At 37.3% G+C, this 16,531-nt stretch overlaps 1 protein-coding gene across 4 annotated transcripts in view; it reads right to left on the bottom strand.

Moving 5' to 3' along the window:
* Fstl5 (follistatin like 5) overlaps positions 1-16,531 on the bottom strand; it is a 654,438-nt gene that overhangs the window by 30,678 nt on the left and 607,229 nt on the right. The window lies entirely within an intron of this gene.

The raw sequence follows: 16,531 nt of genomic DNA, 5'->3' as shown, positions 1-16,531 counted from the left end.
TGGTGGGAGAATTGGGTTCTGATGATGGCAAGTGACCTTGGTTTGTGTTATTTATTTTCTTAAGCTTGCCCCTCGCCATCTGGTTAACTCTAGTGCTACCTGCACTTGCTAAATCTGACTAGAGCCTGTCCTTCCTGTGATCCTGGTTGTGTCAGAACTCCTCAGAGTCAAGCTTTCTCTGTGATCCTGTGATTCTGGGATCCTGGGATCCTGGGCTTGTTAGATCACCTGGGAGTGGAGCTTCCTCTGGGTGTTGTGGGACTGGCTGTGGAGCTTGTGCCCAAGGTCTGCTCTGGACCCCAGCCCAGACAGACCAGAAGGAACCTGAGTTACTAGGTTGGTGGAGTTCTTGTGTTCCTGGTCCAGCTGATCCCAGTTACTCCCAGTGTTGAGACAAATGTGGGTTCCTGCTCATCTCTGATCCTGGGTGTGTCAGAGCACCTGGGAGTGGAGCTTCCTCTGGGTGTTGTGGGACTGGCTGTGGAGCTTGTGCCCAATGTCTGCTCTGGACCCCAGCCCAGACAGACCAGCTCTTATATAGATTTTTAAAGAGAAGGAAATTATCCCATAGAAGATTGTTAAAGTCAATAGGCATAAAACCGAGATAAAGGTTGCCAATTCAATTAAATATATATTTGTTTGGAAAAAATAAAAATTCAGCACGTTTTAAGGCATGGATAAAAATCTCCTATGTCTAACATGTCTTTGTGCTGTGAATTCTTCTAGAAACTTTTGTGTGATTTACTTGTCATTTTAGTGGTCATTTATAAATTCTAGGAATACCCCATAGGTGTCCTGGCTTTTGTTACATTTCATAACTTATAATAAAATAGAGGTATATACAAAATTAAATGACTGGCTAATATTTACTAGTTGAATTTAACATAAAATTATGGCAAATATTGGATTCAAGAAAAAATTAGGATATGAAATATTTAAAAATAACATATATGGCTGAAGAGTTGGCTCAGTCATTAAGTGCTAGGCTCACAAACCAAAATATAAGAATGAAATATAAATGAAAATATAACCATATGCCATAAGTTCAAATACTTTCAATTGGCATCTCATTTTGACCTCCATCTGGATTTACCAGTGACTTAGTATTTCTGTTCATTAAGAGATATGGATTTCAAAGTTCAAAGAGAATATATTCACCTGTGTTACTAATGTGTGAGTAGTTAAGCACTGAAAAATTGTAATTTACAGTCAGTTTGGTTTTGAGTTCTTATCATACTTTGAAAGGGCTATTAGAATTTTATTTTTTTCTGTATCTTTCCAAATAATGGTTCTTTTGGTTTTTTTTAATGATTTATAATCAACAAGTATTTGGAATTATATGTATAATATCTAATGTATCATAGGTACTGAGTGAATTACAGCTATTATTAAGAAAAATAATAAAAATGTCAAGAAAATATATTGAAATTTAAAAAACTGAAAATATCAGTGAGTAGATTATTCTTTTCTAGAATTTAGACCATTTTCCTGGAAAAGATATAGCAGCACAACTTCCTCCTTAGTCTGTTTTCTCACATGTTTACTTTCATGGCTCTTCTACTGTTTTTTAAAATAATGTTCTTTGATTATATCAAAAGATTAAAAGAGATATGTAGCAAATAATATAACAATTACAGCACTTCAGAACACAAGTTGCTAATACTTTTGGCTTTAGTTTTAATTTATGTCTATAATGGGCAAGACACAATGTATGGCCAGTTTGAGTAATTTATTAATTTTTATCCATATGGAACTATTTCTCCATTACAAATTTAAATATTTGAGGTAGTATTTACATTAATTCTGTGCATATACTCATTCAAATTTTTGATGGGGTTTCCATATCAGCCCATTAATATCAATATATTACAGGGTAAATGATTTCATGGCAATGTCCTGATCTGTTGCAATGATTCTCAACCTGTATATTGTGTCTCTTTTACATGGATCCCATCTCAGAGATCCTGCATATCAGATATTTACATTATGATTTATGACAGTAGCAAAATTACCATTATTAAGTAGCAATGAAGATAACTTTATTATTGGGGATCACCAGAATGGAGGAACTGTATTAAAGGGTAGCAGCATTAGGGCGGTTGAGAACCACTCATATATTGCAATAAATATCCTCATTATTGGTATTCTAAGAAAAAAATTTCAAAGCCTCATGTGATTGTAGGTCAGCAACACTGTTCTGATAAGGAGAAAAGGCTTGGTGTATTATTCAATTGATGTATCCCAATATATCAAACACTTCAGTGAACTGAGGAGGCCATTGACCCTTCATCCAGTCCCTTTAATGTCTGCGTGTTGTTATCATTGAAAGAGTGTGCTTCCTTAAAAGCATTTCCTATTACTGTTTTGTTTCTTCTTAAGATGTTTGTCCTTGCCTTCATCTCTGTTGCCATGACAGTATATTGGTGACTGGGTAGTTTATGAAGGACAGCACTCTGGAGGCTGTGAAATATTGTGGGAAAAAGCAAAAGTCTGTGTTGTTTGCTGACAGCTTCTTTGTGAGTCCTCACATGATGGGAAATTAGGACAAAGAGAGGCTTACTCCCTCATTTAATTCTACTTATAAGGCAGAGGTTCATTGACTAATCCTGAACCTCTCAAAAGTGTTGCATTATAGTTTTGCAGTGAAAATTTTAGTGGGTACAAAAAAAAAAGGCCATGACAGTGACCCAGTTTTTGTTGGCTTCATCTCAAATATTACTGAGATTCTTATCACTTTTCTCAACATGTGATAGACTCCGTTACATAGAGGTGCTATTTATGTCTCACTTAATAACTTACATTCTTCCTGACCTTTAATTTTCCTTTTCATTGTAATCTGTTTCAAAACTGTACTGGAGGTTAGAAATCTATCACTGACTACTCCTGAAGATTTTGCAGATAAAGACTAAAAATATGGGCCTAGGGTTGGGATGTCTGCTTTCAGTTCTTACCACATGCTAAGTTTATATTTTGTAGGATCTGTATTTTTCTTCTGTAAAATTTTATCACCTGAGTGATCTCTCATAGAGGGTTTTTGAAGACCCCATTAAATCATTCAAGTTATAAATAAAGGTGTCTTGCATGTACTAACATACAAATTAATTGCATAAATATATTAAGATCTTCATGAATTCATACCTTCCTTTAATGTGTGCACACAATATTTTATTAGGTACAAATCACCATGAGGGAAGGATTATGCTTACTCTTTGTCTTAGTTTGAGTTAGTATTGCTGTGGTGAGACATCAGGATCAAAGCAACTTAGGGGAGAAGGGGTAGATATCAGCCCCCATCTCCACATGGCTGTTCATCTTCAAAGGAAGTAAGGACAAGAACTCAAACAGGGCAGGAGCCCTTGCAAGAGCCATGGAGGGGTGCTGTTCCCTGGTGTGTTGATTAGCATTTTCTAGATCCCAGGACCTTTAGCCCATCAATAGCACCACCCACAATTGAGCTCTACTACTATCAATCACCAATATAAAAATGTCTTACAGGATTGCCCACAGCCAGATCTTATGAAGCCATTTTTCCCAACTGAGGTCCCTTCCGAAATGACTTTAGTTTTCGTCAAGTTGACATAAAACTACCCAGGTATTCTTGGAGAATATGAAAGTCTTTCTCAGGAAATAAAGCCAAGACTTACAGTGTGTGGATCAGAAACAAGAGAGGCAAGATGTTCTAAGAAGCAAACAGAATTCTTGAATTGCACATGTGAAGTATGCAATGTATAGCTGTTTACTTAAGGACTTCTCTAAGGCCCTGAGAGCTGAACCTTGGGTAGGCTTATTTGCAGAACAGGTTCTTTCCCACACTGAGCTCCAAAAAAGAGAAGCTCATCAGTCTGCCTTATTTCTCTAACAGCTTCCAAATAGCCTGAGACACTCTGCTCCATTACTTTGCAGGGCTTATCCAGGAGTTTCAGAATAACTTATGGTTCACACACAATCTTTCAGAAGAGTGAACTACAGTAGAGCTTCAATTGCTGTCGACTACCAGCTGTCTTGGAGGCACATTACTCTGTAATCACTCTGCATGTGTTTTTCTTGCCTTATGGCCTCTGTATACTTTATTCAAAATGATCTTTTCTCTCTAAACCATATATATTTATTTTCCTGTACATAGACTACACATAAGTTTTCTGACAATGATATGTACTTTTTGATCATCATTCTTTGAGTACAGGGGTTTTGAAATACAGGAGGAAAGGGGAAGGGAATACCAGAAAACAAACCATCAAAATACTTCTGAAGGCGGGAGGTGAAGGTCTAGTAGCCTAAGCACTACCCTCAATAAAGACTCTTTGGCAATGAACATCAGACTCATTCACAATTCTGATCCACACCTGACCCTGCACTGAGAAGGAAACTCTTCCTGTCCCACCTCTCCACCCTCACAGTCTATCTATAAAACCACAATGCATGCTTTGAATGAGAGTGCCAGTGATATGGCACTGCATTGTGGCACAGTGGCAGATCATCTCTTTTTTTTTTTATGAAGTTCTGTTTGGCTTACCTAGCACAACAAAACCATGAGGAGACACAACAATTCCACTGAACTAAGGGCAACTTAAGACTACCAAGGAACTACTTTGGGAACTTACAGTAGTTAGCTTTATTTATCAACTTAACACCAGCTAAAATCAGAGGGTAAGAGAGTTTTAATGTAGCAATGTCTACATTGAGTTGGACTCCAGAAATGTCTTAAGTTAACTGATGTGGAAAGCCCATCCCACTGTCATTCCCTAGTCATTGGTCCTGAGTTGTGAGATTCTATGCTGACCACAATAAAGTAAAGAGGGCCATGTATACATTTATTTCTCTCTGTTCTTGACTGCAGATATGAAATGAGATCCTGTTTACAGTTCTTATTCAGGTTTCCTTGCATTAGACTGTAACTTGGAATTTTGAGTATTCTTTCCTAAATTTCTTTTCTTCAGGATATTTTTACTACAACAGAAATGAAACTAAAAATTACCTCATTTTTCAGCATCAACAGGCAAAATAAGGGTTCAAATCTCTGGCTCTTCCTAAATGTATTAAAGAAACTAATCAAGTTTTATCCAACGGAGAAAGGAAGAAGATATCTAGAATATGAGAGACAGCTTTTATGCATATCTAGTGTTTTTACAATACACCAAGACTTTGTCATATATAAAATTCACATTTTGTATAGCTGAATTACCAAAAGCAATCACAAAAACAATCTTATAGTTTTATAAAGCATATACATAAGTATATATGTATGTATATATGTGTGTATATATACATATATGTGTATATATACATACACATATATACACATATCATATATATATATGCTTATATTTGTATATGTATATATGCATACATTTGTGCGCACACACATACACATATATACGTTTTGACACATGATCATCTATTCACGGATGTATTTACCTACTTATGATCCATAGATAATGACTTGCACATCTCTGGTAATATACCTCATTGGCTCACAGTGAGAATAAGGTCAACTATCATATGACTGTTATAGATCCAGACACTTCAAAGTTGCAAGTTTGAGTCATCCCACCAGGGTTAAATCACAGCCCAATAAAGTGTATGCTGAAAGCAAATGAAATACGTACTAGATTGTGGAGGAAGATGGGTAGGAATGTCAGTGGTGCCCATGTGACCCTGTAGATACCTAGAAAGACTAGCAGTGTCCATGTGGTCACATAAACATGAAAACTATAATCTTAGATTACTCCTCTCTTTGTTATGAACCATTGTAAATAAGTAACTTTAAATAAGTTTTATTTCTTACTTTCTTATCATGTAACATCAGCATGTTGCCCTAATTACAGTATCTGCTGCCCTAAGTCTTGTTTCTAACTCTTCAGGCTTTCAGAGCTAAATCAGAACTACAACACTAGCTTCCTAACTCTCAGGTCTGCAAACCAGCTTTCCTGCATCTAGAGTCTGCAGATGACTAACTTGGATTACTTAGCCTTTACAGTCACATGAGCAGGGAACTTATAATAAATCCTATCCCGTAGCTTCACCCACTGCTGGTGTTTTCTTTTGAGGTCTTACAACACCTCCTTTCATATTGTATAATTTAGATATTCGATGCTTGATTAATGTTTATAAATTCTTATTGTGTTGAGTTATTTAGAGCAGCTAAAATGTTATATATAAAATAGTAAACTGTATCAAAACAATTGATGAAAGGGACTGGCTAGAAGTCTCAGAGAGTAAAGGCACTGGCTGCCAACTCAGATGATTCAATCCCTTTAATGCATATGGTAAAAGGAGACAACTCTGAAAAGCTAAACACACACACACACACACACACACACACCTCTGCATGTGTGCATGCATACCAAATAAAGACAACAAAATACATCCACATATATAAGCATAAGTGAATGAATTTAAATCAAAAAGAAAAAAAAAAACCTCTTTAAAAGAAAATCTTTGAGGAGCTGAGGAGCTGAAGGGGTTTGCAACCGCATAGGAAGAACAATAATATCAACCAACCAGACCCCCCAGAGCTCCCAGAGACTAAACCACCAACAAAGGAGTACACATGGAGAGACCCATGGCTCCAGCTGCATATATAGCCAAGGATGGCCTTCCTGGGCATCAATGGGAGGAGGGGACTTGGGTCCTATGGAGGCTTGATGCACCAGTGTAAGGGAATACAGGGTAGGGAGGCAGGAGAAGGTGGGTGGGTGAAGGAACATCCTCATAAATGCAGGGGAGGGGGATGAGCTAAAAGGTTTCAGGGGGGATTAGGAAGGGGGATAACATTTGAAATGTAAATAAAGAAAATATCCAATAAAATTTTATTTTAAAAAATGAAAAAGAAAAAAGAAAAGCTTTTTTGTACAACACAGAATATTGAACTTAGACATGGTATATACACAACAAATGCTCACCACTGATCTACAAACTTGTTCCTTATCTCTATTAGACAAAGCCTCAGAGCTCTAGACAGTCATTTAAATTGTCATTGCAGCACAAGCTGGCTTAGAACTACATCCTACATCCATTTGCAAAGTGACGTCTACAGATGATTGCCCACATCTAAGAACACTTAGTATCAGTGCTATGAATATTCTATAGAAATTGTTGAGATGTCTGACCATCTTAGTGTTTCCTCTTGGGTTAACAATATTGATAGATCTAGAGCTATTTATTATTATTGATATTGCCTGAGAATGTTGTAAAACTTAAATAATTTAGAAAGAATAAAGGCAGAGAGGGCATTACTCCTGGGGTATAATGTACACACTGGAAATACGAACTCATATCTGAATAGTCACGTATCCACAGAAGGCCTTAGACCTGCTTCTCTAACTTGGCCTTAGTTTCTTCAAATGGACTGTATATTAATAGTAACAACAACAGGCATGATTTGAGCATCCCTGTAGGACCCCTATATGCAACTCTTTAAAGTTCCTTGGAGATTTTGTTTTATTTTCCAGAAATAGGTAATAATATAAGGCACCACATTTCTGCCTTAAAAGGAAAAAGAGTATGGGAGAAGCCAGAGTACTGCCTCGGAACGGACTGGTGGTCTGCAAACATTACATGCATTCCCGCCCGATCACAGCTCCACTTATCTATTTGGAGAGGCATTTATATTGCTCTTATTACCTAGTACCTGCTAAAGCTGTTTATGGAAAGCACAAGGAAGAAATAACTTTTATGCTCCTTTTAGTTTGCTATAAATTCAGAAACAATTTTGCTTGAACAGCTGATCTGTGAATTAATAATGAGCGACGATAACTTTTTTTCACTGCAGTATGTCAAGTACTTCCTTTGTGTTTAAAAATTGATGAGGCTCAAAATTCTATTTCTTTACATGAAACAGATTTCAAAAGCATATTGGGTAATCACCACCTCTCTCGTACGGCAAGTTGTTTTCCAAGCTCATGTCTTGGCTAGTAAAAATGAAATAAAAACAGCATTCAGCTCAGTATAAAACGTGATAATCCTCCTTTAAAGACTTCCAGAAAATGCTGTCTTGAAAAATCATGCCAAGAATTATTTCTAGTAAAATGCCTCATGTTCTGTCTCAGAAATATTGTCTATCTAAACCAACAGTTTTGAATCTTTTTTTCTTTTCTTTTTAACTAAAAATAGATTTTCTCTCAGACAATATGTCCCAATCACAGTTTTGCTTCCCTCCACTGCTCCTGCTCCCCCCGTCCCCCCAGATGTCACCTCACCTCTCCCTGATATGAGCACTTCCCTCCTCTGTTTTCACTTTTAAAAAGACCATGTTTCCAAGAGATGACAGCCCCAGGACAAAACAAGATACAGTAAGACAAGGCAAAATAATGTGCATAATCTTCCCACTGAATCTGTACAGTTTCTTCTGTTTCCTTTTTTTTTTTTTTCTGCATGATACTTTATTTACATTTACTTCCTTCAAATAGGAAGACTTCTCTTTTAGGCCTACAGTAGGCCCCATTCACTATGGAAATGGCTGTGAGCCTTCCATCACAGGATAACAGGACAGATCCAGGGCAGAATTAAACTCTTGTTCTCCTGGGAAGCTGATGTCAGCTGTGCATAGTCACAACATCATCTGAACCAAGTAAATATGAAAGATGCCCAAGGCAGTAGACAGGGTTTGACTTGTTCTGGTATAAAAATACATTGTCTCAAAACCAAAAAAAAAAAAAAAAGCCTTTTTACAAAGGGAGATCAAAGGGATACATATTGGAAAGAAAGAAGACAAATTATCACTATTTGCTGATGATATGATAGTATACTTAAGTGACCCCAAAAATTCCACCAGAGAGTTCCTAAACCTGATAAACAACTTCAGCAAAGTAACAGGATATAAAATTAACTAAAGCCAATCAGTGGCCTTCCTCTATACAAAGGATAAACAGGCCAAGAAAGAAATAGTTCATAATAGTCACAAATAATATAAAATAACTTGGTGTGACTCCAACTAAGTACATAAAAGATCTGTTTGACAAGAACTTCAAGTCTCTGAAGAAGGACATTGAAGATCTCAGAAGATGGAAAGATCCCCCATGCTCTTGGATTGGCAGGATTAATATAGTAAAAATGGCCATCTTACCGAAGGCAATCTACAGATTCAATGCAATCCCCATCAAAATTCCAACTCAGTTCTTCACAGACTTAGAAAGAGAAATTTGCAAATTCATCTGGATAACAAAAAACCCAGGAGAGAAAAACTGTTCTCAACAATAAAGGAACTTCTGGTGGAATCACCATCCCAGACCTTAAGCTGTACTACAATGCAATTGTGATAAAAACTATATGATATTGGTATAGTGACAAGCAGGTAAATCAGTGGAATAGAATTGAAGACCCAGAAATGAACCAACACACCTATGGTCACTTGATCTTTGACAAAGGAGCTAAAACCATACAGTGGAAAAAAGACACAATTTTCAGCAAATGGTGCTGCCTCAACTGGTGGTTAGCATATAGAAGAATGCAAATCAATCCATTCCTTTCTCCTTGTACAAAGCTCAAGTCCAAGTGCATCAAGGATCTCCACATAAAACTAGATACACTGAAACTAATAGAAAAGAAAGTAGGGAAGAGCCTCGAGCACATGAGCACAGGGGGAAATTTCCTGAACAGAACACCAATAGCTTATGTTCTAAGATCAATAATTGACAAATGGGACATCATAGAGTTGCAAAGCTTCTATAAGGCAAAAGACACTGTCAATAGGACAAAACAGCAACCAACAAACTGGGAAAAGATCTATACCAATCCTATATCTGATAGAGGGTTAATATCCAATATATACAAAGAGCTCAAGAAGTTAGACTCCAGAGAACCAAATAACATTATTAAAAATGGGGTACAGAGCTAAACAAAGGATTCTCAACTGAGGAATTCCGAATGGCTGAGAGGCACTTAAAGAAATGGTCAACATCCTTAGTCATCAGGGAAATGCAAATCAAAACAATCCTGAGATTCTACCTTACACCAGTCAGAATGGCTAGGATAAAAAACTCAGGTGACAGCAGATGCTGGAGAAGTTGTGATGAAAGAGGAACATTCCTTCATTGCTGGTGAGATTGCAAGCTGGTACAACCACTCTGGAAATCAGTTTGGCCATTCATCCGGAAGTTGTACATAGTACTACCAGAGGACCCAGCTATACCACTCCTGGGCATATACCCAGAAGATGCTCCAACATGTAATAAGGACACATGCTCCACCATGTTCATAGCAGCCTATTTATAATATCCAGTAACTGGAAACAACTCAGATATCTGTCAACAGAGGAATGGATACAGAAATTGCGGTACATCTACACAATGGAGTAATACTCAGCTATTAAAAACAATGAATTTATGAAATTCTTGGGGAATTGGATGGACCTGGAGAATATCATCCTGAGTGAGGTAACCCAATCACAAAAGAACACACATGGTATGCACTTCTGATAAGTGCATATTAGCTCAGACAATCAGAATACACAAAGTACAATCCACAAACAACATCAAACTCAAGAAGAAGGAAGAACAAAATGTGGATACTTCATTCCTTCTTTAAAGGGGGAACAAAATATCCATGGAAGGAGTTGCAGAGACTAACTATGGAGCAGAGAGTGAATGAAGGACAATCCAGCCTGATATAGCTGACTCCTGAGAAGCTCTGACAGTAACTGACTAATACAGAAGTAAATGCTCACAGCCATCCATTGAATTGAGTACAGGGTCCCCAATGAAGGAGCTAGAGAAAGGACCTAAGGAGCTGAAGTGTTTGCAGCTCCTTAGGACAAACAACAATATGAACTCATTAGTACCCTCAGAGCTCCCAGGGACTAAACCACCAACCAAAGAGTACCCATGGTAGGACTAATGGCTCCAGCAGCATATTATAGTAGAAGATGGCCAAGTTGGTCATCAATGGGAGCAGAGGCCCTTGGCCTTGTAACGGTCTATGCCCCAGTGTAGGGGAATGCCAGGCCCAGTAAGCAGGAGAGGGTGGTGTGGCAAGCAGGGGAAAGAGGGAGGGAACATGGGTTTGTTCTTTTTTTTTTTTTTTTCCAGAGGGGACTGGGAAAGGAGATACTGTATGACATGTAAATAAAGAATATATCTATTAAAAAATTGAAAGAGGAAAAAAATATACTTTGTCTCAGCAGATTGAGGCCGAGTGGAAACAAGGATTAAATAAACCTGAAAACCTGACCAGATCACCCATAAAGGCAGAGCATTTCTTTATCTTATAAAGAAGTCGTTTTCAAATTAGTGTATGGAGTAAAGGTCTTCCAAGGTGCTTTCATGCATGCTTTGCTCTGCTCATTTTTTCTCCCATTTTTTTGACCCCTAGTCCTCCTATTTTTTCTGATGCCTTGGTCTTGCACTAGGAGCCCTCTCTGTGTATATATATTTTTTTAATCACACATAATCTAGTACCTTCTATTTATTTTCTCCTCCCTCCTTCTGGTAATAACTACAAGTTTGCCCTCATGGTCCTCTTTATAGTTTGAGCACCTCTACCTCCCACATGTAAAATACACGTATGCCCAGAAATTAAATATAGGATCTGTTTAGAAAAAAAATATGCAGTATTTATCTTTCAGTGTCTGGGTAACTATGCTTAATATAATAACAATTTCCACCCATCTCTCAGAAAACATCACAGAATTCTAGTTTGAATGTGTAGCACATTTTAGTAAGAACAATTCTTAAAGTAGTATTATATATTTACTATATCTCATGAAGGAAAGGTTAATATTTTTCAGAATACTAGCTAAGTTTCTTCTGGGGACACCGTGTTAAACAGCATAGCATGTAGAAGTAACTACTCTATGCTGCTTGAAGATTTACATCTGAGCTGGAGCAAACTTTCCAAAGCAGCTTGAATGAAGTAGCAGAGGATAGTTGTATTTAAAGACCAAGCTGATACCTCCTCTTCTAAGACTTCTTAATACCTGATGTTTCAGATTACATCATCACTTCCTCAGCTTTCTTCATAAGTTCTTTTCCTTTTCTATTTTCTATTGTCTTTTCTATTTTCCTCTAGGAACCAATTTGAATGTTTTGCACCTAAGGTGGTAAACACTAATTTGAGTCTTTGCAGAAAGATACTCTGCAAATGACTCAATTTTAGGAAGTTAAAAATTGTAAGAAATTTATGAAAGGCTGAAAGATCTAGAGGCAAGCACTAAAGTTAGGGGAAAATTAGATATAGGATTTAAAAAATATCCCCAAAATGCTTGTCCATTCCTAGTGTAGGTATAATCCTGGCAGTTGTGTGCTGTCAAACCATATCCTGAGGAGGAGAAAACTGGATGTTCCTGGCAGAGACAATAGTAAGACCTCAGAGTTTGCTCTTCAGCAGGAGGACTTTGGAGATGATCTGTTCCAATCCCTTCATTTTACACAGGAGTATCTTGAGAGCCAGTGAGATTAAAGGATGTACCTGAAGTCACACAGCCTAGTTATTGAAGGGCTTGGATTAGATCCTACCACTTTAAGGTCTATTCATTCAAGAGTGAGGAGGTCAAGGTGAAATTTTTAAATCTTACTGTGGGGACTTTTTTTTTTTCAGGAAATCACTTGCTGTCCCATGGAAAATTGAAGTGTTTAAGATTCTTCAAGTTTCTTCCCTGAGAAGAGGCTTGCACATGTAATTGAACTTGTATCTTATATATGCTATGAGCCTTCAATGACCTTATATAAACAGTTTGAATCTACATAGTGCTTACTACACATAAGGATTAAGTATTAAAATAACAATGCACATAGTATAGCGATTTTAGTTAATAAAGGTTGGTGGCTGAATATGGTGAGCAAGTTCACTTTAATATTGTACCTATAGAACCTTAATATGTGAAAAGTCAAAACAAAAGCTTGTAATAGAAAGTACGATATAGTAAATTCTGCAACAGCATTAGCATAATCTTTGAGTGAGCACTTAGAATAAGCATTTGGCTGCCAAAATTGTTCCATTTTTTTTCTATGTACTGAAAAAAGTCAAAAGCTCTTTGAAAGTGCCAGATACAATTTTAAAGGTTTTCAACAAAGTTAACTCTGGTTTACAGAAGTGACTGACAGTCATTCAGTCCCAAAAGTCATCCAAGGCAGCTGCCATCATTCTCCAGGCTGAAGTTATGACTCAAATAATAGCATGGATATAATTAAACATAAATAGAATACTGTTTTGGGGTTAACTGACGTGGAGTCAAGTTTCTAAACCTGTAGTCCCTAATACCTTCACATGGTCACATGACCTTTTGTCATTCCCCCAAATTCATGATAGTCACAGTTGCTTTTACCACACCTCTGAAGCGTCCAGGATGGAAGTGTCATCATCTCAATGACAGCTGCTACACTTATGTGATAAATCAGTATGCAGATTTATAGTAAGGTTTTCCTAGGTCATAGAAAAATCAGCATTAAAATATATATGTAAATACGTTTTATATCAAAACATGACACTTCTTAGGATAATTCTTTTCAGAACTTTTCTGCATGTGAAAACTGAATCATTTAAGGATGTAGAGATGACTTTTGTTAAAAAGCACAAGCTGATTTTTCAGAAGACATGGTTCAAATCCTAGCATTCACATGGGTGCTCACAATGTCTGTGGCTCCAGCTCTAAGGGATCTGATGAGCTATTACACATATCATGTGGTATATAAACACAGAGGTAAAATACTTTCTCCCCAACAATACAATAATAACTTTTAATTGAAATATTTGGGTGTCCATCTGTGCATGGGAGCTGACCCTGTGTCACAGGCTCAGCACCCCAATTCCACCCAGACAAGGCTTGTCCTCTAGGAGTGTTGACACACCCAAGCTCACAGGAAATGCAGGGACAAATCGTGGAGTCTATGGCCTAAGGAAAAGCCATCCAGAGACTGCTCTACCTAGGGATCCATCACATCTGCAAACACCAAACCCAGACAATATTGCTGATGCCAAGAAGCACTTGTTGACTGGAGCCTGGTATAGCTCTCCCCTGAGAGGCTCTACCAGAGCCTAACCAATCTAGATGTGGATGCTTACAGCCAACCATTAGACTGAGCATGGGGACCCCAATGGAGAGGAATTAGGGGAAGAACTCAAGGACTTGAAGGGGTTTGTAACCCCATAGGAAGAACAACAATATCAACCCCCCAGAGCTCCCAGGGACTAAGCCACCAACCAAAGAGTACACATGGAGGGATCCATGGCTCCAGATGCATATGTAACACAGGATTGTCTTATCTGGCACCAATGGTAGGGGAAGCCCTTGGTCTTGTGGAGGCTCCATGCTCCAGTGTGGGGAAATGCTAGGGAAGTGAGGAGTGAATGGGTGGGTGGGTGAGATAGCACCCTTATAGAAGAGGGGGGAAAGGGATAGGATAGGAGATTTTCAGAGTGGAAACTGGGGGGAGGGGTGATTACTTTTGAAATGTAAATAAATAAAATAACCATTTTTTAAAAAATGGCAAAAAAAAAATTTGGACCAGTCAGAATATTCTCTTTCATACTTACTTTTCATCTTTCTTTTTAAGAAGTTGTTTCCTAGTTTAGACGTGAGATTCAAACATAGGGTTATGTGCATGTTAAGCAAGCATTCTACTCTTCATATTTACTCAGTCTCAAAATTTTTTAATTGTTTCTCTCTATATTATACTTTCTATTTTTTCCTCTTTCTCCAGCATGTCTCACTCTTCATCCTTCCCTATGTTCTCCTCCTTCCTTTCTTCCACATTTCTTTGTCTACTTCCTCTGTTCTCTCAGGCTTCCTTCTGTGTCGGCATATGGGCTCAAAGGTTGCATACCTTTTCGAGCCTTTCTCAAACTCATAAATCACCAATTCTAGCTTCCCAATAGATATGAACTGCCTTATTGAGTTACCAGGATATTAATTAAGATGGGGGAAAACAAACAAAAATGGCTTTAAGACTGAAGAAGAAAAATAAAATTATTTACAGATAGTTCTTTTTTATATTTAATTATTCATTTACATTCTGTATAGTCTGTCAGGCAATGAGCTATGCTCATTGGACAACAGTGCAGTGATTATGATCCTGTTGTTAGGATTGAGAGTTACAGTTTAATTATTGTTATGAATTAATATATATTTAATTAAACCTGAGGTTTGAAATACATATAATAGATTAAGCTATCCAAGAAGCATAAATGCAAGAGACTGATGTTAGATAGTAACAATAAGCAAATTTATGGAAGGATATAAACAGAAGGTAGTAGCATAGAGAAGATAAAATAATAGAAATTACTCAGTCACAAATGATCTTAATGTCATGGAAAAGACTTTTTCCACACTGTCCCTGTATGCCGCCCAATTTCACCTGTCTTTCCTTCTATTCTCTCTCTCCATCTACCCCAACATGAACCCTCCTACTCCCATCCCCACCAGTCCCAAGTCCACCTGACAAATCTATTTCTCCATTTTGAAGATTATACCTGTGTCCCTCCAGAGACCCCCTCTTTACCTTTCTAGGTCTATGTACTGTAACTTATTATTTATTTAATAGCTATATTTATCCTGTATTTGACAAGCATGAATACAATTATAAAATCTGAGTTAACAATTCAGTTGTAAATGCAATAGTGAGTGATTAAAAAAAACATTTATGGCCATATATGTTGGTGAGATGATACAATAACATTTGGGGGGCTTTTGAAAGTGATAAATGAATTAGCATGTGATTGTGCATAGGGAAGCAGAGATTACTACAAAGACTTGACATGGAAAGAAGAGTGTCATAGGAAGTTGCCAATAAGTGTGTGGAGGCAGAGAATGTCTTAGATACCACGTAAGAGGCATGAGAGTGAAAAAATTGGTGTGAAGAATTGAGAGTGTCTAAGAGTATTCTTTCAATCTTCTAAAGAGGTCAGTGAAGGACCAGTAGCTTAAATGACTGTACGCAACCCCGGGAAAGGCAAACAATTTCACTGTCTAGAGATAGCTGAGGACTTCTAAAGGCAAGCATCAATAAAAATGCCCCTGAATGCCTAAGAGTGAAAAGAAATTTAATTCAAATAGCTGTCCAGAGAATGAATAATTTTTGGGCATTTGAAATGATACTTTGCCTTTTAGCTGATCTGACCATTTGAGGTTATCTCCTTTTATCTATAAGTGGGCCAAAGCATATGCTGTTTTCTGTCTTATGCAATAATGTCCTGGGAGATAATAATAACTGCCACTCAGGACCAGGTGAGCAGTTCATTATGCAAAAAATCATGAATGGTAAAAATGAAAATACCACATTTTCCAAACTGCTTTCTGTGTTCCATTTTAATTTATACCCTTATCTCATCCTGCTGCTGATTCCTTTAGAAGACAATCTAATTAGCTTCCTGTAAGCTACAGAATAGAAGGTTTACAATGCCTCATGATGAGAGTATTTATGAAAGTTTAAGAAACACGTGTTTCAGTAATAGAATTCCTAAGTATACATGATCAGAGTATACTTGATTTGGATTAGTGTATATTATTACTGTGTAAAATGGAATTAATAATGTTAATTTTTTTTTTATTTTAGATATTTTCTTTATTTACATGCGAATTTCTCCTTTCCCAGTTTCCCCT

This window comes from Mastomys coucha, unplaced genomic scaffold (assembly GCF_008632895.1).
Source record: "Mastomys coucha isolate ucsf_1 unplaced genomic scaffold, UCSF_Mcou_1 pScaffold16, whole genome shotgun sequence".
In the NCBI taxonomy this organism is placed as follows: domain Eukaryota; kingdom Metazoa; phylum Chordata; class Mammalia; order Rodentia; family Muridae; genus Mastomys; species Mastomys coucha.
The sequence above is the reverse complement of the archived record's forward strand: the minus strand, read 5'-3'. Positions and strand labels throughout refer to the sequence as shown.